Below are 25,022 nucleotides of genomic sequence, written 5' to 3' on the forward strand. Positions count from 1 at the left end.
ATGAGACAAACTTTAAAGGATTACGTGTCACTTGTGACAAAGTGCCTCTTTATTGTGATAATATTAGTGCCATCTCAATCTCCAACAACCCAGTTCAACATTGCAAGACGAAGCATATTAGTATTCATCACCACTTCATGCAGGAGCATACCAAGCGTGGGGAAATTGACCTCATTTACCTCAACACTAATGAACAACTTGTAGATATCTTCACGAAGACATTGAATGAAGCACGAGTTTGTGAGTTAAGACATGAGCTAAATATCATTGATTTGAGCAATGTGGATTGAAACTAGGCATGCCCCACCACTCTCATCATTTTATCTTGTTTAGGTGTAGGCATGGATTTAGGGGGAGTGTTGTTCCCTTAACGAATGCTCCCTCCCCTATTATGCACAAAACAATCCGCTCGTTCACATTAGTCATCTTCGATGATACTTGTGCTTCAACGACAAGTTATGGTCATGGGCCCAAGGTTAAAATCTTTGCGGTGCCATACCTACTAACTCAAACATAGGTGGCTTCAGCCACCGCCCCCTCCTTACGACACTTGTCTCACAGGAACATATCACTTTTGTCTCCTTCACTCCAAGTTGTTTTTTTACAAATTGGAGTGAACTCACCCACTTGACATGAATTTATATCTTTTACTTCATGGTGGTTTGATTTTTTCCTGATTTCTGGGTATTTTTGGGTCATCTGGAGTGGTACTACCGCTACCCAAGCGGTACTACCAATGATAAGAGGTAGTACCGCCCGTCGCACCGGTACTACCACTGGGTGGTACTACCGCTTAGATTTCTCCATGGGGGGGGGTTATGGGGCCGGATAAGGGCAGTTTTATCTCCCCATACCCATTCATCCCCACTCCTCCTCGTGGGTGTCTCTCTCCAGGCGACCCCAAGGCTTCGATGACCGCCCCGTTCTCTGTTTTCGGCTATCCATTCGTGATTTCAACCAGAGGAATCATTCCCCACCTCTCCTCTTGTCATGGATACCGGTATTGTCCACCTTCTTGTTCTCTTTTGGTCTCTTTTTTAGATCTAGGTGTTGGACAATATGGGATGTATCTAGGTATTTTTGGTTTCTATTTGCGGCATGTGAGGGGTGTGGATGATAACTAGAGTTTAGATATGTTGATCTTATAGAAATTGTGTGTTCAAGGCATCCTCGGTAGTACCGGATCTTACCTGTGGTGGTTTTCACCCCATGGTTCTAGCCCTAAGCGGTACTACCACTCATCCGGGCGGTAATACCTCTCATTAGAGGTAGTACCGCCTGTGTTAGCGGTACTACCGCCCTGGGCTGGACTTTGCACAATTTTTCTTCTTGTTCATCATTTCTTTCTCAACCGCCTTTGAGTCTTGCTGTCATGTTCGCATTGTTTTTCTCTTGTGCTTTCGTCTGATTCTATTTTTCATCTCAGGAGGTGGCAGCTCGGCTCCTCAGGAGCGTAGGATGAATCCTAGCTGTCGCAGCACGAAGAGGTACCGTTCATTTGAGGCTGATAGCTCAAGTCAATCACAGGAGGCTGTTCCTACTGAGAAGGTCAACCAGTCCGCTTCCAAACCCAAGGGGAAGCGCCCTGCTGTCAGGCCCTTGAAGTCCCAATTCATGGCTACTCTCAAGGCTAAGGAATTTTGGATGACCCAGAAGCTTAATCCCTATCTGGAACCTTAGGAGCCTTCAATGCTCAACTGTCCCTTCTGGACCTGGAAGCAACTGTCCATTTACAATGACATTCTAAAGCCAAGGGAGAACCTGTACGTTCCTCATGTCAAGTCTATTGATGTTGAACATATGCAGCGCAATGAAAGGTATTTCAGGACTGCTCTCTCCTTATGTGAGAAGCTGGGCATCCCTGATATTGTGCAGTTCAACAAAGACTTTGATGGTGAGCTTATTGCGGTGTTCTTTGCCATGGTTCACCTAGGAACTGATGAGGCAAGGACTCTTACATGGATAACCAATGGTAGGCTGCTTTCTGCTCCGTGGAAGTCCTTTGTGGATATTCTTCACATTGAGGATAAGGGTCTTGAGACCCCTGTGGGATTTCGTCCTCACCATGAGTTTGCTGCTACGCACAAGCAAGTCCTATACAGGTTTAGCACTGAGAAGATCTCCTCTTCTACATGCAAGTCCACTTGGGTGCTGGAACCTTTCTTAGATATCATCTACTGCATCTTTCGCCACACCTTGTTCCCCCGTGTTGGCAATCTGGATCAGGTCCACTCGTACCTGGTATACATGCTTCTGTTCTGTGAGCTACATAAGTTTAAGGTTCAAGTACAGCCAATGGATATCTCTCATGTGATGTGGTCCGAGCTCCGTTATGCGGTGTCTGAGCGTAAATGCCCCATGTATGACCCCTTTTCTAATGCATATGATTGAGAAGACTTGGGAAGCAACCTTGCCTGATGAGTTGTTTGAAGCTGGGGACTTGGTTTCTCATAAGGTTGTGCAACTTAGGCAGAAGGACAAGCAGGCTACTCACTCTACCCGTGAACAAGATGTCCCTGAATACATGGCTGAAGATTTTGCTGATGATGCGGGTGATGAGGATTTTGTGGCTGACGAGGACACTGCTTCCCCTATTGTGCCCCCCACTGGCGAACCTTCTTGGGCTAAGAAGCTCAAGGAGAGGATGAAGAAGCTCTTCTGTATGCAGGCCAAGGGTCAGTACCAGGCCCACACGGTCGAAAAGGCGGCTATCAGTCGTGCACAAGGCTCTTGGGAGGCAAGTTGGATTAAAAATTGAGAGCGGTTCTGAGGATAGGCTCACTGATGAGCACACCTGGATTGCTGGCCACTGGCCATGGGATTCTGATGGTGAGTTACCTAGCTCTCCTGCTCCTCGTGGCACCGTTCAGCACAACTCTGAGTGTGCTGAATATTCATGTTCCGCACCACCTCACCTCCTGTATCCTTGCTATTTTCTGTGCCCTTTTTGGTGTTTTGCTGCCAAAGGGGGAGAGTGTTGGGATTTGCGAGTCACGAGTGTTCTTTCATGGCTCATATTTTCACTCGTGATCTCTTTTATCGTTCGCTTTGCTTAAAAGACTAAGTTGTGTGGTGTGGAACTTATGTTGGTTTGCGTTTTAATGTGTGTGAGACTCCTCTTATACTATGCCATATGGTGTGAGACATATGCTATTGTAGCTTTATCATATGTATTTAATTTTGTGAGATGCTTATATTGTGCCCTTATGATCATGCTCACTTCTCTTGCAGCTATATTACTCTAAGTTGTTACACATATGCAAGTAATGTTTGTCTATAAAATATAGGGTGAGTGTTGATCCTAGTGTGTGCACTTTGCATTCCAAAAGCATACTTAAATAGTGCACACACTCAGGGGGAGCCTATCTATATTTAGTAGACTGTGGGGTTGCATTCTATCTCATTTTTATCCTCAATGCAAATCCCGTGTTGTCATTAATCCACCAAAAAGAGGGAGATTGTAAGGGCATTTTTCTACCCTAGTAGTTTTGGTGATTGATGACTACACTTTTGCGGACTAATCGTGTGCGATAAGCCTTTCAGGTATTTCCTCGATTTGCACAAAGACGATTCTTGCCCCTCGATGCTTTGATGTGAAGACGGTTTTCGCTCTTACGTTTCGTTGTCGGTGGACTTGAGTCATGGGAAAAGCCGTACTATTAAGAGGGGATTCGCTTTGGAAAAGTCTGGGTGGAATCATCACATACACTTTTTTCCTCACCCCTTTTCCGCTGCGATGGAGCTTTCCTACATTGCCTAACCCTGCCCTACAGATTCCAAGCGGTAGTATTGCTCCCAGGAGCGGTACTACCTCTTATCACCGGTAGTACCGCCCGGCCGGCGGTAGTACCGCTCAGAGAGGTAGGGCTATGCTAGTGCCTGTGTCCTGTACCGTTCTGTGGAAGTGCGAACACTTTTGTGGACGGGTTTTGCGGTAGTACTCGGTGGTAGTACCGCCTACAGAGCATTACTACCGCTTAGGGCAGTACTAGGTGCTCTACCTTGGTTCTGGCCCGGCCTCCCTGTGCCTGAGTGGTAGTACCGATCAGGGGAGCAGTACTACCTCTTATCATTGGTACTATTGCTCCCAGGAGCGGTAGTACCGCTCTGGCTCGTGCACAGGGAGTGGGTAACTGGTAGATTCCCGCCCCCACTATATAAAGGGGTTGTTCTTCCCTGAGAACCCTACCTTTTGCCTCCTAAGCTCCATTGTTGCTCCAAGCTCCATTTTGGCCCGATCTCTCTCCCTAGCCAACAAACTTATTGATATTCTAGGGTTTGGTTGAGAGGGCCTTGATCTACACTTCCACCAAGAGAAATTTAATTTCCCCACTTGTCCCTCGCGAATCTTGTTACTCTTGGGTGTTTGAGCACCCTAGACGGTTGAGGTCACGTCGAAGCCATATTCCATTTTGGTGAAGCTTCATGGTCTTGTTGGGAGCCTCCAATTAAGTTGTGGAGATTGACCCAACCATGTTTGTAAAGGTTCGGTCGTTGCCTTCAAGGGCACCACTTAGTGGAATCACGACATCTCGCATTGTGTGAGGGCGTGAGGAGAATACGGTGGCCTTAGTGGCATCTTGGGGAGCATTGTGCCTCCACACCGCTCCAACGGAAACGTACTTCCACCCAAAAGTAAGGAACTTCGAAAACACATCCTCGTCTTCATCGGTTTCACTTGTGGTTATTTCTTACCTTTACTTGTATTTACTTCTTGGTTATTATTGTTGTTGTTAGCATCATATAGGTTGCACACTTAGTTGCATATCTAGACAAACTATTTGTTGTAAACCTAATTTGTTTAAAGAAAATATTAAAAATTGTTAGTTGCATATTCACCCCCTCTAGTCAACCATATCGACTCTTTGAACAATGCTTCAACCGGACACGGTTCTATTGAGCTCTGGTTGTTGGGCGGAGGTGGACCGGTTGTACCGCTATATTATATAGGCCGGTACTATCGGTGATTCGGTGTTCCAGGGGGTTATACCGCTTGGGACGTTGTCGTGTCGAGTGCTCGAGTTGGGTGGTGGTTGGGCGGTTGTACTGGTCACAGCAGTTGTACCGCCCGCATCACCTGTTGTACTGCCCCTATGTAATTCTGCACATAACGGGCAGATTTGTGGGGACCTATTTAAGGGAGTCTTCTTCCCCAATGGTTCCCCATCCATTGAGCTCGTATTTGCCCCCCATTGTTGACTTTCTTTGAGATTGCTAACTCGAAATCCCTCGAATGATTCTTGCTAGTTCTTAAGGGAAAAGAGAGAAGAGATCTAGATCCACATTTGCACCAATCACTTGCTCCTCTATATGAGGGGAACCCCTTGGATCTTGATCTTGGAGTTCTTTGTGATCTCCTTGTTCTTCCTATCTTATTCCTCCTTAGCTGTTGTTGTTGTGGAGTGATTTGAGTGTGAGGGACTTGACCACTTCATGTGTTCTTGCCATTGCATTAGTTGCATTGGTTTGAGTTCTACACAGTGATACGTGGAAGTGAAAAGTTGTGAAGCTTATTACCCTTGGGTGCTTGGTACCCTTGAGATTGTTCTTTGTGGATGCTTTGGTGTCCTAAAAGCTTGGTGGTGCCCCAGAGCTCAATCATTGTGCTGTAAAGATCCGGGCAAGCATCGGAGTCTCCAATTACGTTGTGGAGATTGCCCCGAGCATTTGAGGTTACCTCGAAGCCATATTCCATTGTGGTGAACCTTCGTGGTGTTGTTGGGAGCCTCCAATTAAGTTGTGGAGATTGCCCCAACCTTGTTTGTACGGGCTCTGTGACCGCCCTCAAGGGTCCCTTAGTGGAATCATGACATCTTGCATTGTGAGAGGGCATGAGGAGATTACGATGGCCTTAGTGGCTTCTTGGGGAGCATTGTGCCCCTACACCGCTCCAAACAGAGATTAGCATCTGCAAGGGTGTGAACTTCGGGATACATCATCGTCTCCACATGCCTTGGTTATCTCTTACCCGAGCCCTTTACTTATGCACTTTACTTTGTGATAGCCATATTGTTTCTTGTTATATATCTTGGTATCACATAGTTGTGTTGGGTAACGTAGCATAAATTCAAAAAAATTCCTACGCATATTCAGATCTTCCTATGGAGAGACCAGCAACGAGAGAGGGGTGAGAGCATCTTCATACCTTTGAAGATTGCTAAGCGGAAGCATTGCTAGAACGCGGTTGATGGAGTCGTACTCGCGGCGATTCAGATCGCGGTTTTATTCCGATCTAGTGCCGAACCATGACACCTCCGCGTTCAACACACGTGCAGTTCGGTGACGTCTCCCGCACCTTGATCGAGCAAGGAGGAGGGAGAGGTTGGGGAAGATCTCCGGCAGCAATACGGCGTGGTGTCGATGGAGAGACGAGGTCTCCCGGCAGGGCTTCGCCAAGCACCGGCAGAGAGGAGGAGAAAGAACAGCAGGGCTGCGCCGAGGGAGAGGCAAAACTGTGTCTAAAACAGCCCCGAAACCCCCACTATATATAGGAGGAGGGGAGGGGGGGGGTGCCACCCCTAGGGTTCTGTGACAGCCCGATGCCGACGCTCCATAAGATTCCGATTTTAATTCGTTGACGCAGTGTGTTTTATTTTTGTTTGTTGCATTCATCACACATCATGCATCATCTCCATCTTCTCTGGTGTGATTGCTTCCCCTGTTGTGTTCATTTTCTTTTTCCCTCTTCTCCTAGCTACTCCTTGTTCTTTTCCTTTTCCCTTTGCTTTCGTTTATTTGAGTTGCAGATTTAAGTGCTCAAATAAATGTTTTTGTGGAGCCCATAAATAATATCTATTGTATAGGGTCTCCATCAAAAGTCTCAGTCCAATTGAGGTTGGTTTGGTTATGGTTTATAATTTAGGGCAAGTTTGAAATATATTCGAAATTTGTCCGAATTTAAATACTGTAAAAATCCCCAAACCAATTTTATTAAATCCCCCATATTTCTGTGGCTCCGTGAAAATTCCTCTCTTGTCGGAATTCCAACTCCTTCCCTTGTTTTCTTAATTTGCAAGTTGGTGTTTAGGAAAAGACTTTATAGAAAACAAGAAAGAGGGGGAAAAGAGAGAAGCCAGCCTTTGCCACTTGGGCCAAGGCCCAGCTGGCCCCAAGCCTCCTGACCTAGCGGCAGGAGCGTAACCTCCCGACCCGCTTTCTCTCCTCCCCTCGTCGCGCAGCCATCCCCTCGCCCCTCGCGCACCTCTCTGCTCCTCCCCGCGATGCGCCGCCCCTAGCTCGCCGGCGGCCAGGGCCCCTCGGCCTCGCCCTCGCTATGGCCGCGCCGCTGCCTCCACCATCCCCGTCGCCCTCGGCCTCGCCTCCAGGCCGCCCTGCCGAGTCCCCGCGTCGCCTCCTCCTTCCTCCCCATCGCCCGCCTGCGCCGTCTGGCAGCGCCCCGCGACGCCGTCCGACCGGTGCCCTGCCTGCGCCGCGCTGCCTTGGTTCCGTGCCGAGCCGCCGCTGTTGCTGTCCTGTCGCTGTTACCAGCTGTTGCCTGCTGTAGATGCTGCCAGCTGCTGCTAGCCGTTGTTGTTGCTGGCCGCCCGTGCCCCTGCTGCAGCTCGCCATGGCCGGCCCGAGGCCCCTGTGTCGCTGCTGGCCTTTGCTGCTGCCCTGATTGCTGCCCTGGTTGCTCTTGCTGCCGTGGTGATGCTGCTGCTATCCCGAGGTGCGCTGCGTTGCTGCTTGCTGCCCATGCTGTTGCCTGCTTGCCATTTTGCTGCTGGCTATAGATGTTGTAGCTGTTGTGTTGCTGCCGAGTTGCTGCGGTGGTTGCTGTGCCGTGCTATGCTGCGCTATTGCTTGCCCGCCGCAAGTTGCTTGCTGGCCTGAAGTTTGCCGTGGCCGTAGCTGCTATGCTTGCTGTTGCTGTTGTTAGATGCTTAGATGCTGCTAGTTAGTAGATGTTGCTGCTGTAGATGCTTGCTGTTAGATGCTAGATGCTGCTTGCTAGTGTGCTTGCTGTAGCTAGACGTGTTAGTTGCTGTTGCTAGCATTGCTAGTTGTAGTTGCTGCATGCCTTGCTAGTTAGGCTAGGTGCTGCTAGCTTGCTAGCTTGCTATTGCAAGTTGCTGCTGTTAGATGGTGGCATGTTGCCGTTGTGTCGCCGTTGCCTGTTGCTGGTGCTTCTTGCATCGCGTTGCTGTTTGATGTCGCCGGTTATGTCGGCGAAGACCGCGTGCGTTATTCCCTCCTTCATGGAACCGACAAGATCGGCGAGTAAAACGACGTCCTCGACGACCCCGGAAACGAGTTCGACTTCCTCGATGTCGCCGAAGACCCATGTTCGACTACCGATGTGAAGACCGTGAATCACGACGCCGAGGGAATGACTATCGTCGACGAGACCGTGTACGACTACTTCCACGACGACCACGACCTCCACGACGTCCGCTTCAACCGAACCCCTCCGATTCGCACGCGTCGAAGGTATACCGATGAGACGTGTCGTGTACCGAATGCATGTTGAACGAGATGAATGTATGTATGCGTCCTATATTAGCCCGTTGCACGTTGTCTTCTTTCCGTCGCGCTCCGACACATGGGAACCCGATATACGGGATCACCCCATTCTTTATTTAGCGTTCCCGCACACGCTTCCAGATCGTGGCTCCGATACCCCGATGAGTTATCGGGATAGGAACGTTGCCGTGGCTTCGTTTCCGTTTTGCCGCCATGGTTCCCTCTCGCTCGCCGTGGCGACATATGCTTCTTTCTCTTCTTGCCCGTGATGTTTGAACTCGCATGCATGACACATTCATGGCATAATATATTGTGTTGCATGTCTCTTGTGCCGTAGCTCCGATCGTTGCTCCGTGTGTTAACCGACTAGGATGTCAGGTAGAATCAGTCGCTCCACCCCTTGCCATGTTAACAACATTTAATATTGCGTGTTAAATAATCGGGAGTGAATTAAATAATTAATCGTGGAGTTTCGACGATATGCAACCCGTTGCATATCGAGCTTCACTTAATGTGTAGTGTTTGCGTGATGTGAATTGCCATGCCATCCCCTGCATTTTGATCTGATCATGCATCATATTAGGTGTGCATCATGTCTTGCATTTGCCGTGGTGAATATCTGTGTTGATGTTTGATTCTGGTTTGCTCTGTCTCGATAGAGTTCCGCAAGCGTGTCGGAATGTGAGGTCCCGTTCGACTACGTTGGTTTGCCGACTCCACCGAGTTGTTCTTCTACCAAGCGGGATCTCAGGCAAGATGACCATTTCCCCAGATACCATTACTATCATTTCCATGCTAGTTTTACCACTTCTATTGGTTATGTCTCGTTGCCTACCACATGTTAAATATCAGCCTCTCAATAATGCCATGAAACCTTCAACCTGATCACCCTAGAAAACCAGTGATTGACTATGTTACCGCGTGCTTAACCATGTTGTTAGCGTTGCTAGTTGCAGGTGCAGTTGCTTCCATGTGTTAACATGGGTTCCTTGTCTTATCACCATATTAAATGCTATTTAATTTAATGCACCTATATACTTGGTAAAAGGTGGAAGGCTCGGCCTTTCCAGCCTGGTGTTTTGTTCCACCTTTGCCCCCTTAGTTTCGGCTACCGGTGTTATGTTCCATAAACGAGCGCTCCTAACACGATCAAGGTTGTTATGGGGACCCCCTTGATAATTCGTTTTAGATTAAAGCTGGTCTGGCAAGGCCCAACATTGGTTCTACATTTGCCCAACATAATAATTGTGTTAATCTGAAATGCATAGGAAGTTAGCGCTACCCGAGGAGTAATTCTACATAATACAGGGAGGGCCAGTGCTGTTGGTGCTGGTCCAAAACTAGAGCCGTTTGCGGGGCCAACCCGGGGCAACTCGAGAGATTTCTATCAGGCCACCGTACGCTGTGCTTATCCGTCGTGTCCTGAGAACGAGATACGCGGCTCCTATCGGGATCGTCGACACGCCGGGCGGCGTTGCTGGATTTGATTTACCTTTGACGAGATATCTTGTGCATCAGGATTCTGATGATGCTTTGGGTAATCTCAGAGTTGAGGCTTTCCACTAAGGAATCCGACGAGATCGCGAGTGTCGTGATCGAGGATTTCTATGCGGCTTGTGGAAATTTGTGATGGACTAGTTGGAGCACCCCTGCAGGGTTAAATATTTTTGGAAAGCCGTGCCCGCGGTTATGTGGCAACGTTGGAAACTTTGTTTAAAACTGGTTCTAGATAACTTGAAGTTAACTTAATTAAAATATGCCAACTGTGTGCGTAACCATGACTGTCTCTTTTGTGAGTTCTTACTCCGATCGAGGACACGGTGGAGTTATGTCTGACGTAGTTAGATGTTCAGGATCATTCATTTGATCATCAGTAGTTCACGTCCGCTATACGTAGATCTTCCCCCTTTTATTTCTTGTACTCGTAAGTTTAGCCACCAAATATATGCTTAGCAGCGGCTGCAACCTCACCACTTAACCATACCTCACCTAATAAGCTTTGCTAGTCTTGATACCTTTGGAAATGAGATTGCTGAGTCCCCTGTGGCTCACAGATAACTACAACACCAGTTGCAGGTACAAGTAAAGATTAATTGACGCGAGCACGTTGATTGTTCATTTGGAGTTGCTTCTTCTTCTTCTTCATCGATCTAGGATGGGTTCCAGGCCGGCAGCCTGGGATAGCAAGGATGGACGTCGTTCTTCTTTTGTCGTTTGTTTTCATCCGTAGTCGGACCCTGCTCTTACTCCTGATGATTATGTAATGTACTGATATGACTCTGATGTAGCTTGTGGCGAGTGTAAGCGAATTCTATTATATATCTCTTCTTTTAAGTACATGTACTTGTAACGATATCCATTCTAGCGACACGACGAGATGCGCTTCTATCCCTGACGAGGCCCTCGTGCCAAATTGAGGATAGGGTCGCATCTTGGGCATGACAAGTTGGTATCAGAGCAGTACCGACCAGGAGCCCCCTTGATTGATCGAACTTGGCTGAGTCGAGTCTAGTGAAAAACTGCTTTGAGTCTAGTTATATATCGGAGAGTAGGATTCTTTTTTCTCCTTTTCTATGCTGTGGTGAGGAATCTTGACGTAATAGTTTATTCTACTCCTCTTCTCACTCAAAATTTTTTAGGATCACGCGGATATTTTTGGAATCTATATGATGCCGATGTGACGGAGTTCTGTCTTGGTGCCTCCTATCTGCTTTGAGTTTCAGGGGAGTTGAGCTCCAGGGGATTCTTGAGCACATCGTTATCATTCAGATTTCTTAGTATCTCAGAACGAAGGATGTTCGTAATTGCTTCAATACTAGTAGTGCGAGATAACCCCGATGTCCCCAGTACTCGTGCAGATTGTTCGGGAGTACTGCCATACTTTGTATCGTTGTGATCACGAGGGTCTGTTGTAGATGAAGGTCCGAGATTCTGGTTGTGTGTTGACGGATGTGATACAAGTGACGGGTTAGTATAGGAGTTGTGTGATATTACTCCTTGTATCCGTGTACCAGATTGCATGACCAGATATTTCGGGAATTCATAGGTGGGAATTCAAGTAGTTACTTATAGGACGATCTTCCAACAAATTCGTGTTGCTTCGATGTCAAGTGGTGATTTCAGATCTTTTCTAAGAGGTGTTCACATATTTTTATGAGAGTATTAATTATTTTGCTCTATCAATTGTCTTACCAATTCCTTTCAACCGAAGTCATCGTATCAATTCCATTCAACCGGTGTGCTTATCTTCAACTGAATTCAATCTTATCTAATTTTGCAAGATCATTCTCTCTTTTATGCCGGAGTTCATCTCATCTGTTCCAAGTTGTCTTTGTTTTTCCCCTCCCTCCCACCCTTTTCTTGAGTGATTGGATTTCATCCAAGCGCATTCATTTCATTGTGCTTCAGCTATCTCTTCTTCCTTTCGTAGCCGATGATTCATTGTGAAGATTCTCAAGAGATTCGTGTTCATCTTTATTCAACCTGGTTATCTTTTTACCGGTGAATGCAATTCAGTTGTCTGTGTTCATCATATCCATTCATCCTTGTAATTCTTTCCTATGTTGGGAATTTTTATCAGCCTATCTTGTTATTAATTCCTCTCTCTTTCTATCCGGAGTGTTAAAGATATTTCAGAAATTCTTGTTTTCAATTCTTTCATTTATTTCAAGGTGCTCAGCCTCATCTAGTTGTCATTTATACCGTTGCAATATCTCTCTTCTAAGCAATCTTTTCAACGGTGTTTTATTTTCAGTAGGCCCATAACCCACATGTTCTTTCCCAGGATCTTTTCTGGCTCTTTTATTCTTTTTCCGAAGATCTTTAAATCTTTTCAACTATGACATAAGTATGAATTTCATCAGTCATACCCCTTCTTCAAGATCAATTTGAATTAATTCTCATATTATTTCAACCTTGCATTCTTCATTATTCCGGAGTGTCTCATTATCCTTGGTGCTGTTTCTCGTCATTATTCTCAGCTTGCAAATTCGAAGGAGTGTTTCTCTCAAATCTTGGTTCATTCTATTGCAGATTCATCATTTCAGCTTTGTGTCATAATCTTAATTGTTGTCAATCGTGGGTATCCCTTTCTTGCTATCCGGTGCTTCTCTGAGTTGTTTTTATTTCTCGTTCCTCCGAAGGCCATCATGTTAGAAGATTCTTCATTCTCAGCTTTCAGCTTTCATCCTCAATTCTTCTCAATTGTTGTATCTTCGTTCGTCTCTCGTTTATCCAGTGCCTTGTTCTAGTTTTCTCTCAGGTGGCTTATGATCTCTTCATTCTCATGTGTCTCCATGCTTCCTTGGTATTCCCATTCAATTGTGATTTCTTACCGGTGCTTCCTTCAATTATGCTTCAAGTGGTGCTTATCTCCCTATCTCTTCAAGATTCTTTCAAGAGGAATAAGTGGTATGCTAAATCTGTTGCTTGTCATCAATTAAACTTGATGAAGGATAAGCATAACATAATTCTTATTCTTGTTCATAGTAATCTGAATTCTTCTCCCGGAGTGGCTCATGATATCAATTCTTTTCTCAAGTGCCTATCTTTCTTTTCCGGAGTTCCAAGTTCTTTTAAGTATCTCTTGGTGCAGCTTCATCTAAATCTTGGTAAGGCCATAATCTTATTCTTTTCTACCTTCATATCTTTGCATCATTTATTTGTATACGGAGGTCCTTCATGGTGGTTCATCAAGGTTTCAATCCATTCTCAAGTGTTTTCAAGATTCTTGTTGGAGAACCTCAACTATCCTTTCTCTTGCATTTATATGTGCAATTTTTCTTTCTTTATCCTTTGAGGTGGTATTATAGCATTCTTGTTAGTGTAGGAGCCCCGAAGAGATTCCTTTCAAGAGTGAGTTAATTAAACCCACCAACTCTAGGATCATGAGATATTTTCAACCCATGATTTCTTCATTGAGCTATCTTGGTTTGGATTTCACCTAAAGCTTTTCCTATGGATTGTTGCTATTATGGTGCTTGTCATTAATCCAAGTTCACAATGTATCCTCTTGGTGTAAGAAGTTCTGATTTCTTGTTGCTCCCAATCTATCCTTGTTTCTTTTAGTGGTTGGTTGTCACCTCATATTTGTTGAGATGATTTTCACAAGCCCACTACTATCTTGTTATTTTCGTTGTTGGTTTTCCAACTACTAAGTCAATTCTCTGTCCGGAGGCTCTTCAATTCTATTGTGATGATAGTTGTCATTCTTTTGCTTCATTCTCTTCTTCCGCTCGAGCTAGTTCCTATTCTATTGTTCGAGAGGCTTTGTGATGTTGCTCTTTTGGGTCTATTGTGTTGTTCTACCAAGATCATGGTGTTCCCGTGTTCTATTTAGTTGATTGTTATGAATATTGTCTACTTTTGCCACCTTATCGAATTTTTTTGTCCCATTTTCCTACCGAAGTGCTACCGAAATTTTCCGTGAATTCTTGCTTCTTTCTCATATCATTTCTCATCTCTTTGCAACCTTCAAGGATCGTTGGTTTCACTAGTTTGTCAAAGAAGCGACTAAGTTTTACCTCTTGTTCTTTCTCATCCTCTTCTCCCTTTTTATTCTTGGATCTCGGGGCGAGATCCTCTTGTAGTGTAGGAGAGTTGTGACAGCCCGATGCCGACGCTCCAGAAGATTCCCCTTTTAATTCGTTGACGCAGTGTGTTTTATTTTTGTTTGTTGCATTCATCACGCATCATGCATCATCTCCATCTTCTGTGGTGTGATTGCTTCCCCTGTTGTGTTCATTTTTATTTTCCCTCTTCTCCTAGCCACTCCTTGTTCTTTTCCTTTTCCCTTCGTTTATTTGAGTTGCAGATTTAAGTGCTCAAATAAATGTTTCTGTGGAGCCCATAAATAATATCTATTGTATAGGGTCTCCATCAAAAGTCTCAGTCCAATTGGGGTTGGTTTGGTTATGGTTTATAATTTAAGGCAAGTTTGAAATATATTCGAAACTTTTCCGAATTTAAATACTGTAAAAATCCCCAAAGCAATTTTATTAAATCCCCCATATTTCTCTGGCTCCGTGAAAATTCCTCTCTTGTTGGAATTCCAACTCCTTCCCTTGTTTTCTTAATTTGCAAGTTGGTGTTTAGGAAAAAGACTTTATAGAAAACAAGAAAGAGGGGGAAAAGAGAGAAGCCAGCGTGTGCCACTTGGGCCAAGGCCCAGCTGGCCCCAAGCCTCCCGACCTAGCGGCAGGAGCCCAGCCTCCCGATCCCCTTTCTCTCCTCCCCTCGTCGCGCAACCATCCCCTCGCCCCTCGCGCACCTCTCTGCTCCTTCCCGCGATGAGCCACCCCTAGCTCGCCGGCGTCGAGGGCCCCTCGGCCTCGCCCTCGCCATGGCCACGCCGCTGCCTCCACCATCCCCGTCGCCCTCGGCCTCGCCTCCAGGCCGCCCTGCCGAGTCCCCGCGTCGCCTCCTCCTTCCTCCCCGTCGCCCGCCCGCGCCCTCCGGCAGCGCAGCGCGACGCCGTCCTGCCGGTACCCTGCGTGCGCCGCGCCGCCTTGGTTCCGTGCCGAGCCGCCGCTTTAGCTGTGCTGTCGCTGTTACCAGCTGTTGCCTGCTGTAGATGCTGCCGGCTGCTGCTAGCCGTTGCTGTCGCTGGCCGCCCATGCCCCTGCTGTAGCTCGCCATGGCCGGCCCGAGGCCCCTGTGTCGCCGCTGGCCTTTGCTGCTGCCCTAGTTGCTGCTGCTGCCGTGGTGATGCTGCTGCTATTCCGAGGTGCGTTGCATTGCTGCTTGCTGCCCATGCAGTTGCCTGCTTGCCGTTTTGCTGCTGGCTATAGATGCTGTAGCTGTAGTGTTGCTATCGAGTTGCTGCGGTGGTTGCTGTGCCGTGCTATGCTGCGCTATTGCTTTCCCGCTACAAGTTGCTTGCTGGCCTGAAGTTTGCCGTGGCCGTAGCTGCTATGCTTGTTGTTGCTGTTGTTAGATGCTTAGATGCTGCTAGTTAGTAGATGTTGCTGCTGTAGATGCTTGCTATTAGATTCTAGATGCTGCTTGCTAGTGTGCTTGCTATAGCTAGACGTGTTAGTTGCTGTTGCTAGCATTGCTAGTTGTAGTTGCTACGTGCCTTGCTAGTTAGGCTCGGTGCTGCTAGCTTGCTAGCTTGCTTTTGCAAGTTGCTGCTGTTAGATGGTGGCATGTCGCCGTTGTGTCGCCGTTGCCTGTTGCTGGTGCTGCTTGCATCGTGTTGCTGTTTGATGTCGCCGGTTATGTCGGCGAAGAACCGTGCGTCATTCCCTTCTTTGTGGAACCGACAAGATTGGCGAGTACAACGACGTCCTCGACGACCCCGACGACCCCGGAAACGAGTTCGACTTCCTCGACATCGCCGAAGACCCGTGTTAGACTACCGATGTGAAGACCGTGAACCACTACGCCGAGGGAACGACTACCGTCGACGAGACCGTGTACGACTACTTCCACAATGACCACGACCTCCATGACGTCTGCTTCGACCGAACCCCTCTGATTCGCACGCGTCGAAGGTATACTGATGAGACGTGTCGTGTACCGAATGCATGTTGTACGAGATGAATGTATGTATGCGCCCTATATTAGCCCGTTGCACCTTGTCTTCTTTCCGTCGCGCCCCGACACATGGGAACCCGATATACGGGATCACCCCATTCTTTATTTAGCGTTCCCGCACACGCTTCCGGATCGTGGCTCCGATACCCCGATGAGTTATCGGGATAGGAACGTTGCCGTGGATTCGTTTCCGTTTTGCCGCCATGGTTCCCTCTCGCTCGCCGTGGCGACATATGCTTCTTTCTCTTCTTTCCCGTGATGTTTGAACTCGCATGCATGATGCATTCATGGCATAATATATTGTGTTGCATGTCTCTTGTGCCGTAGCTCCGATCCTTGCTCCGCTAGTTAACCGACTAGGATGTCAGGTAGAATCACTCGCTTCACCCCTTGCCATGTTAACAACATTTAATATTGCGTGTTAAATAATCGGGAGTGAATTAAATAATTAATCGTGGAGTTTCGTCGATATGCAACCCGTTGCATATCGAGCTTCACTTAATGTGTAGTGTTTGCGTGATGTGAATTGCCATGCCATCCCCTGCATTTTGATCTGATCATGCATCATATTAGGGTGTGCATCATGTCTTGCATTTGCCGTGGTGAACATCTGTGTTGATGTTTGATTCCGGTTTGCTCCGTCGCGATAGAGTTCCGCAAGCATGTCGGAATGTGAGGACCCGTTCGACTACGTTGGTTTGCCGACTCCACCGAGTTGTTCTTCTACCAAGCGGGATCTCAGGCAAGATGACCATTTCCCAGATACCATTACTATCATTGCCATGCTAGTTTTACCGCTTCTATCGGTTATGTCTCGTTGCCTACCACATGTTAAATATCAGCCTCTCAACAATGCCATCAAACCTTCAACCTGATCACCCTAGCAAAGCACTGATTGGCTATGTTACCGCATGCTTAACCATGTTGTTAGCGTTGCTAGTTGCAGGTGCAGTTGCTTCCATGTGTTAACATGGGTTCCTTGTCTTATCACCATATTAAATGCTATTTAATTTAAGGCACCTATATACTTGGTAAAAGGTGGAAGGCTCTACCTTTCTAGCCTGGTGTTTTGTTCCACCTTTGCCCCCTTAGTTTCGGCTACCGGTGTTATGTTCCATAAACGAGCGCTCCTAACACGATCGGGGTTGTTATGCGGACCCCTTGATAATTCGTTTTAGATTAAAGTTGGTCTGGCAAGGCCCAACATTGGTTCTACATTTGCCCAACATAATAATTGTGTTAATCTGAAATGCATAGGGAGTTAGTGCTACCCGAGGAGTAATTCTACATAATACAGGGAGGGCCAGTGCTGTTGGTGCTGGTCCAAAACTAGAGCCGTTTGCGGGGCCAACCCGGGGCAACTCGAGAGATTTCTATCAGGCCAACGTACGCTGTGCTTATCCGTCGTGTCCTGAGAACGAGATACGCGGCTCCTATCGGGATCGTCGACACGCCGGGTGGCCTTGCTGGATTAGTTTTACCTTTGACGAGATATCTTATGCATCGGGATTCTGATGATGCTTTGGGTAATCTCAGAGTTGAGGCTTTCCACTAAGGAATCCCACGAGATCGCGAGTGTCGTGATCGAGGATTTCTATGCGGCTTGTGGAAATTTGTGATGGACTAGTTGGAGCACCGCTGCAGGGTTAAATCTTTTCGGAATGCCATGCCCGCGGTTATGTGGCAACGTGGAAACTTTGTTTAACACTGGTTCTAGATAACTTGAAGTTAACTTAATTAAAATATGCCAACTGTGTGCGTAACCGTGACTGTCTATTTCGTGAGTTCTTACTCCGATCGAGGACACGGTGGGGTTATGTCTGACGTAGGTAGGTGTTCAGGATCATTCAGTTGATCATCAGTAGTTCATGTCCGCTATACGTAGATCTTCCCCCTCTTATTTCTTGTACTCGTAAGTTTAGCCACCAAATATATGCTTAACAGCGGCTGCAACCTCACCACTTAACCATACCTCATCTAATAACCTTTGCTAGTCTTGATACCTTTGGAAATGAGATTTCTGAGTCCCTTGTGGCTCACAGATAACGACAACACCAGTTGCAGGTACAGGTAAAGATTACTTGACGCGAGCGCGTTGATTGTTCATTTGGAGTTTCTTCTTCTTCTTCTTCTTCATCGATCTAGGATGGGTTCCAGGCCGGCAGCCTGGGATAGCAAGGATGGACGTCGTTCTTCTTTTGTTGTTTGTTTTTGTCCGTAGTCGGACCCTGCTCTTACTCCTGATGATTATGTAATGTACTGATGTGACTTTGATGTAGCTTGTGGCGAGTGTAAGCCAATTCTATTATATATCTCTTCTTTTCAGTACATGTACTTGTAACGATATCCATTCTTGCGACACGACGAGATGCGCTTCTATCCTTGACGAGGCCCTCGTGCCAAATTGAGGATAGGGTCGCATCTTGGGCGTGACAGGTTCCCACCCTAGGTGGTGCGGCAGCCCCCCTAGATGGGAGGTGCGGTGGCCAGGGCAGGGGGAGGGGTGGCGCACTCCTAGGTGGGCCATAGGCCCACCAGCGCCTAGGGTTTCCCCCCTGTCCACCTCCTGCGCCTTGGGCTGAGTGTGGGGGGTGCACCAGCCCACCCAGGGGCTGGTTCCCCTCCCGCACTTGGCCCATCTAGCCTCCCGGGGTCGTGGCCCCCTTCTTGTGGACCCCCGGGGCCACTCCCGGTGGTCCCGGTGGTCCCGGTACGTTACCGGCGACGCCCGAAACACTTTCGGTGTCCAAAACCATCCGTCCTATATATCAATCTTTACCTCCGGACCATTCTGGAGCTCCTCGTGACGTCCGGGATCTCATCCGGGACTCCAAACAACTTTCGATAACCTCGTATAACAATTCCCTATAACCCTAGCGTCATCGAACCTTAAGTGTGTAGACCCTACGGGTTCGGGAGACAGGCAGACATGACCGAGACGCCCCTCCGGCCAATAACCATCAGCGGGGTCTGGATACCCATGGTGGCTCCCACTTGCTCCACGATGATCTCATCGGATGAACCATGATGTCAAGGATTCAATCAATCCCGTATACAATTCCCTTTGTCTGTCAGTATAGAACTTGCCCGAGATTCGATCGTCGGATGCCTATACCTTATTCAATCTCGTTACCGGTAAGTCTCTTTACTCGTTCCATAGCACGTCACCGTGTGACTAACTCCTTAGTCACATTGAGCTCATGATGATGTTCTACCGAGTGGGCCCAGAGATACCTCTCCGTCATGCGGAGTGACAAATCCCAATCTCGATTCGTACCAACCCTACAGACACTTTCAGAGGTACCCGAAGTGCACCTTTATAGTCACCCAGTTACGTTGTGACGTTTGATACACCCAAAGCACTCCTATGGCATCCGGGAGTTGCACAATCTCACGGTCGAAGGAAAAGACACTTGACATTAGAAAAGCTTTAGCATACAAACAATACGATCTAGTGCTACGCTTAGGATTGGGTCTTGTCCATCACATCATTCTCCCAATGATGTGATCCCGTTATCAATGACATCTAATGCCCATGACTAGGAAACCATGATCATCTATTGACTAATGAGCTAGCCAACTAGAGGCTTGCTAGGGACACATTGTGATCTATTTATTCACACATGTATTACTGTTTCCTGTTAATACAATTATAGCATGAACAATAGACGATTATCATGAAGAAGGAAATATGATAATAACCATTTTATTATTGCCTCTAGGGCATATTTCCAACAAGTTGTTTATCTTACTTAGCGTAAGTTGTTGGTGCACATAGGTGAGCCTAGTTGTTTTAGGTTTTGTGGTTGGAAAATTAAACATTAGTTTTATTCTGCATTTGTTCAAGCCTAACCCGTCATTATTTTAAAGCACCTATTCACCCCCTCTAGGCAACATCCATGTCCTTTCAAAGTGTTTTTCCCTTGAGCATCGCATTGTGAGCCTTTACCATCTTCGTTGATTTCTTCTTGAGATGCTCTAGAGCGCCTTCGACGGCTTCACAACGCTTATCAAATTCAGATTTTAAATATTTTCATAATGAGCTGATATCCCTGAATTTGTGCGACTGTGAGCTTGTGTACATTGCTCCTGAAAAGAGCCTTCTCATGGTGTATCTTCACACGCTGATGCACAACCTTCTGAGCAACAGTGAGCTATTCATTCACCAGCACTTGGAATGTGACGCTTAGTCCAATAGGAAGCTGTAGGATGTCAATGGTGAGCAAGGGATCAACAAGTCATTCATCAATGAACTAGTTTATGATTTCTACATCCATCAGAGGCAAGTCTTCGAGACGTATGTTTTGTTGAACCAGCCTTGCCATGTCTTGATCATCAAATTCATCATCAGCTAGCTGTATCATATTTGCAGTATCCATCAAGGAGACGGATGGCTTTGGCCCACGGACAACGACATGTTCTCGCTTCAGTCTCCTATTGATGCGAGACTCTTCCTCAGTTTCAGCTGCTTCAGCTAATCTTGATTTTAAGGATTGTGGTGAAACTGTTGGCCTTGAAGCCTTTGAAGCCTTTCCTTTCTACTTTGGATTCGGATTTGCAACATGAGGCTGATCTTCCTTATCAGATGTGTGTGTAGGATCCAAAGTATGTCTAGAGGGAGGGGCGATTAGACTGCTTGACCAAATAAGAACTTTGACTTTTCCCAATTTTAGTTGTGGGCAAGTTTTAGTAATTGTTGTAAGTCAAGAACACCTTACATATGCAAGTCTAAGCGTATAGCAGTGGGAAGTAATGAAATGCACATGTAAGTAGAGGGTAGGGATAGGAAGATAAAACACAAAGGTTGACACGACGATTTTTGGCGTGGTTCCAATATGGGGTGCTATCGTACATCCACGTTGATGGAGACTTTAACCCGCGGAGGGTAATGGCCATGCGAGTACACGGAGGGCTCAACCCATGGAGGGTCCACCGAGAAGCAACCTTGTCTATTCCATCATGGCTTATGTCCACGAAGGACTAACCTCACTCAGGGTAGATATTCATGAAGTAGGCAATCTCCTTGCCCTTACAAACTTCTTGGTTCAACTCCACAACACAAAGTAGGAGGTTCCTAGGTGACACCTAACCAATCTAGGACGCGCCCCTCTCCAAAAGGTAATATATACGGTAGTACGATGAACTCCTTGCTCTTTTGCTTCAAAAGATAGTCTCATCAACACGCACACACACTCTCTCGTAGATTTGGCATGGGTATAAGAGATTGATTGGGTGGAAAGCAACTTGGGGAGGCTAGAGATCATGTTTAAAATGAATGGATTGGAATATCTTGATCTCAACACATGAGTAGGTGGCTCTCTCTTAGAAAAATGGATATGGCAAGTGTATGTGTATTCTGAGTTCTTCCTCTGCGCATGCGAGGTGGTGGATGAGTATATATAGGCATCACCAAAAATCCAACTGTTACAACATTATTTCCCAACTCGGTGAAACTGAAGTCAATCTCGGTGGTATCGATTTCCACAAATTGTTGCAACTTTCGAATTCTCGGTGAGACCGATAAAGGAATCTCGGTGATACCGATATGGGTGACCTAGGGAAGTTTCCAAATCTCGGTGAGACCGATTCCAGGACTCGGAATTTTTGATTCTTGAAAACGACATACCATAAACTTGGTCACTGGTTTCAGTGGCATCGAAAGGAATGTTGGTGATACCGAGACTCTAGGGCTTGGCAAAGGTTTTGTCTAGTGGAAAATCGGTATGGCCGAATGGAAAATCTTGGTGGTACCGATTTTGGTGTTTAGGCTTTGGACAGAGAATTTTGTGGGAGAATGGATGAGTATTTTTGGTGGCTATCTCTAAGCACTTGAGCAACCAATTCATTATAGATACCTCACCTCCTTTTTATAGTTTTGGCTTTCCTACGGACTCGAACGTGATTTTTCACAAATATAAAATGCACAGTCTTGTAGCTTGAAGCTTGGCCAATCCTATTCACTTCCTTGTATTAAGGGGTTCTACTCACAATCCTTTAGCCAATGCATCTTTGAACTTTTCTGAAATATACTTGGATAAGATCATTAGTTCAATGACACATATATTGTGATTAATTACCAAAACCACCTTAGGGAGAAGTTGTGCTTTCTATCTCCCCCTTTTTGGTAATTGATGACAACATATAGATCAAAGCTTTGATAAAAGAGAACAACAAAGGGAAAGTAAGATACATGGTCGAGTTCATCCCAAATACCAAAGGGAGATGGGGCCTTAAATCCACTAGGGATCTTCCTTCGCAAGGGGCCTTGGCATCCACTATGGTGTCTTGTCACATGGAGGCATCTCCATGGGAGGAGGATAGTAGATGGACCTATGCTCAACAATCTCAAGTTGTCAATACATTAGCTAACCCTAGAAATGATGAGGGGAAGGAGTATATATATTCTTAGGCCACCAAGGGGTAAGTGAGGGACGAGATGGGGATACATGGGCCAAGCCCAACAGGTGCACATCGGGGGACCATGCGCATGGGTAAGTGAGGGCCAGTGTGCACGGGGTACCAAGAGAGTTGGCGACTTAGCCCGTGAGCATGGGCATGTATCGTGGGCATGGGGGTCCTGTGGGCACATGGTCTTATGGCCCGTGCGCATGGCGTACCCACAAACCCTCACGGTCTTCCGTTTGTCGTCTCCGTCTTCTTTCATCTCCGCTTGCAAGCTTCCCTCGCGGATGGTGCAGTCGTTCGTAGGTGTTGACACTCCTCCTCGTCATCCATGAAGCTCCGACAATACCTATGCATGCACACGAGAGGAGTGTCAAGTAGTATACCATCCTCGAGGGGTTCAAGTGAGCATGTGTAAAGGAGATGATTCACCTTTATGTATGTGTAGACGATGTGGCACGTGCCACTTGCCAAATGGACTATTGTCATGGTGATGTCCGTAGGATGCTCCACATCAATTGGTCACTTGAACAATTCATGAACGAATATTGAAGGAATAAATACTTCACATATAAATATACTATCTTGGGCATCTTCTATGATTGTGATCCCCTATTAACTATCTTCAAACTTGATCAAGTAGTTGACGCTGGACAAGGAAAACAACATAATGGTTATGTTCGCTTGTATTCACATATAAGTTATATTGTCATGCATCCTCTAACATGTGGTTCTTCCTTTAGATCCTTTGCTAGCCCAAAAATTCGCACTAAGTAGAGATACTACTTGTGCATCCATAGCCCTTAAACCTAGTTTCTTGCCATGAGAGTCTGCCATACCTACCTATTGATTGAATAAGATCCTTCAAGTAAGTTGTCATCTATGCAAAAGCAATAAAAAATGCTCCTAAATATGTATGATTGTTTATTGGGAGGGAAAATAAGCTTTGTACGAACTTGTGATGGTGAAGAAATAAAAGCGACAGACTGCATAATGAAGTTTGCCATTACAGGGGCAATATAAAGTGACGTTCCTTTTCATTAAGAGATTGCACATCCAAAAATAAAAAGTACATGAAAACCTCTGCTTCCCTCTGTGAAGGGCCTTTCTTTTAGTTCTATGTATTTACTTTTCTACATTTACTTTTATGCATGAGCCAATAATTTTCATCCCTACTCCAATCTATTAATTCTTTTGTTGGCAAGCTTCATGTGGTGGGGAAAGATCCAGACACAAAAAACCAGTTGGATATAGATGATCATGATTCATTATAGTTGACATTATCCCTCATATAAATAATTTGGGAGGTGGAACATTAAAACCCTATCTTCCTATGTGTTTGACTGAAACTGCTTGTTCTAAAAATATGCTTTGAGTGTCAGCGATCATGGAAGACTAAATGATAGTTGAGTATATGGAATTTGGTGAATCAAAGCTCTTGCATATACCCTTCTTGAAAATACAATGAATTGTAATTGTTTGATGACGAAAACATAGTTTGATAGTTTTCAAGAAACTTTATGGTTTATACTTTAACATGTGAATAGCTTGTTACTTGATCATGAGAAGTTCTATGAGAAAAGAGTTCTTGTTTTATGATGCTAGAAAAGTGATTGGAAGTAACATTGATCAAACTTATATACTATGCTAGCATTCACACTTCATAAATTATTTATTTCGTCATTTACCTACTCGAGGATGAGTAAGAATTAAGCTTGGGGATTCTGATACGTCTCCAACACATCGATAATTTATAAAGTATTCATGCCAATATTCTGCAACTTTCATATACTTTTGGCAACATTTTATATTATTTTAGGGACTAACTTACTTATCCACTACCTAGTGCCAATCCTTGTTTTTTGTGTGTTTTTTGATTCGCAGAAAATCCATATCAAACAAAGGCCAAACACAATAAAAATTTACAGAGATTTTTTTGTGATATATATGAATTTTGGAAAGAAGAATGAACACAACACGGTGCAAGAGGGCCCCATAAGATAACAGGGAGCAGCCAACCTGGTCATGCACTGATAGCTTGTGGACACCCCTTAAGTCGGTTGGGGTCCTTATTTCACCGCAAGGAAGATAATTTCCAGATAACCCCCCTCAAAATTTCAGCTTGATTAGAGTTACGGCTCTAGGAATATTTAAGAAACGGTGAAGGGCAAGAAAACAAAAGCGAAAATAGGAGAGAAACAAAGAGAGATCCAATCTTGGAGGGGCTCTCACCCCTGCGGGAGCCATGGAGGACACGGACGAGAGGGGAGAACCTCTCCCCATCTAGGGAGAGGCCATGGAGGAGGAAACCTGAGGAGGTAGACTCTCTCCCCGACTCTCTTGGTGGCGCGAGAGTGTCGCCCGAGGAACCATCTATCACACCCCAAAAATTTAATCATATTTTTATAAATTAAAATATTGCCTAGAATAATGTTTTTGAGAAATTAATTGTTTCATAGCTCTTTCCAAAGCGTCTTTCCAAAAAAAAATTCATTTTCAAGTGGCATTTTAAAGACCATTGAAGTGCTTGAGTCATTGCTTGAGATCATTTTTATTCTTTATTAAATGAGATGGGGATATTCTTTTAATATGACCATGTTGGTTTAAAATCTTGATTCCTG

This window comes from Hordeum vulgare, chromosome 7H (genome assembly GCF_904849725.1).
Source record: "Hordeum vulgare subsp. vulgare chromosome 7H, MorexV3_pseudomolecules_assembly, whole genome shotgun sequence".
Classification (NCBI taxonomy): Eukaryota; Viridiplantae; Streptophyta; class Magnoliopsida; order Poales; family Poaceae; genus Hordeum; species Hordeum vulgare.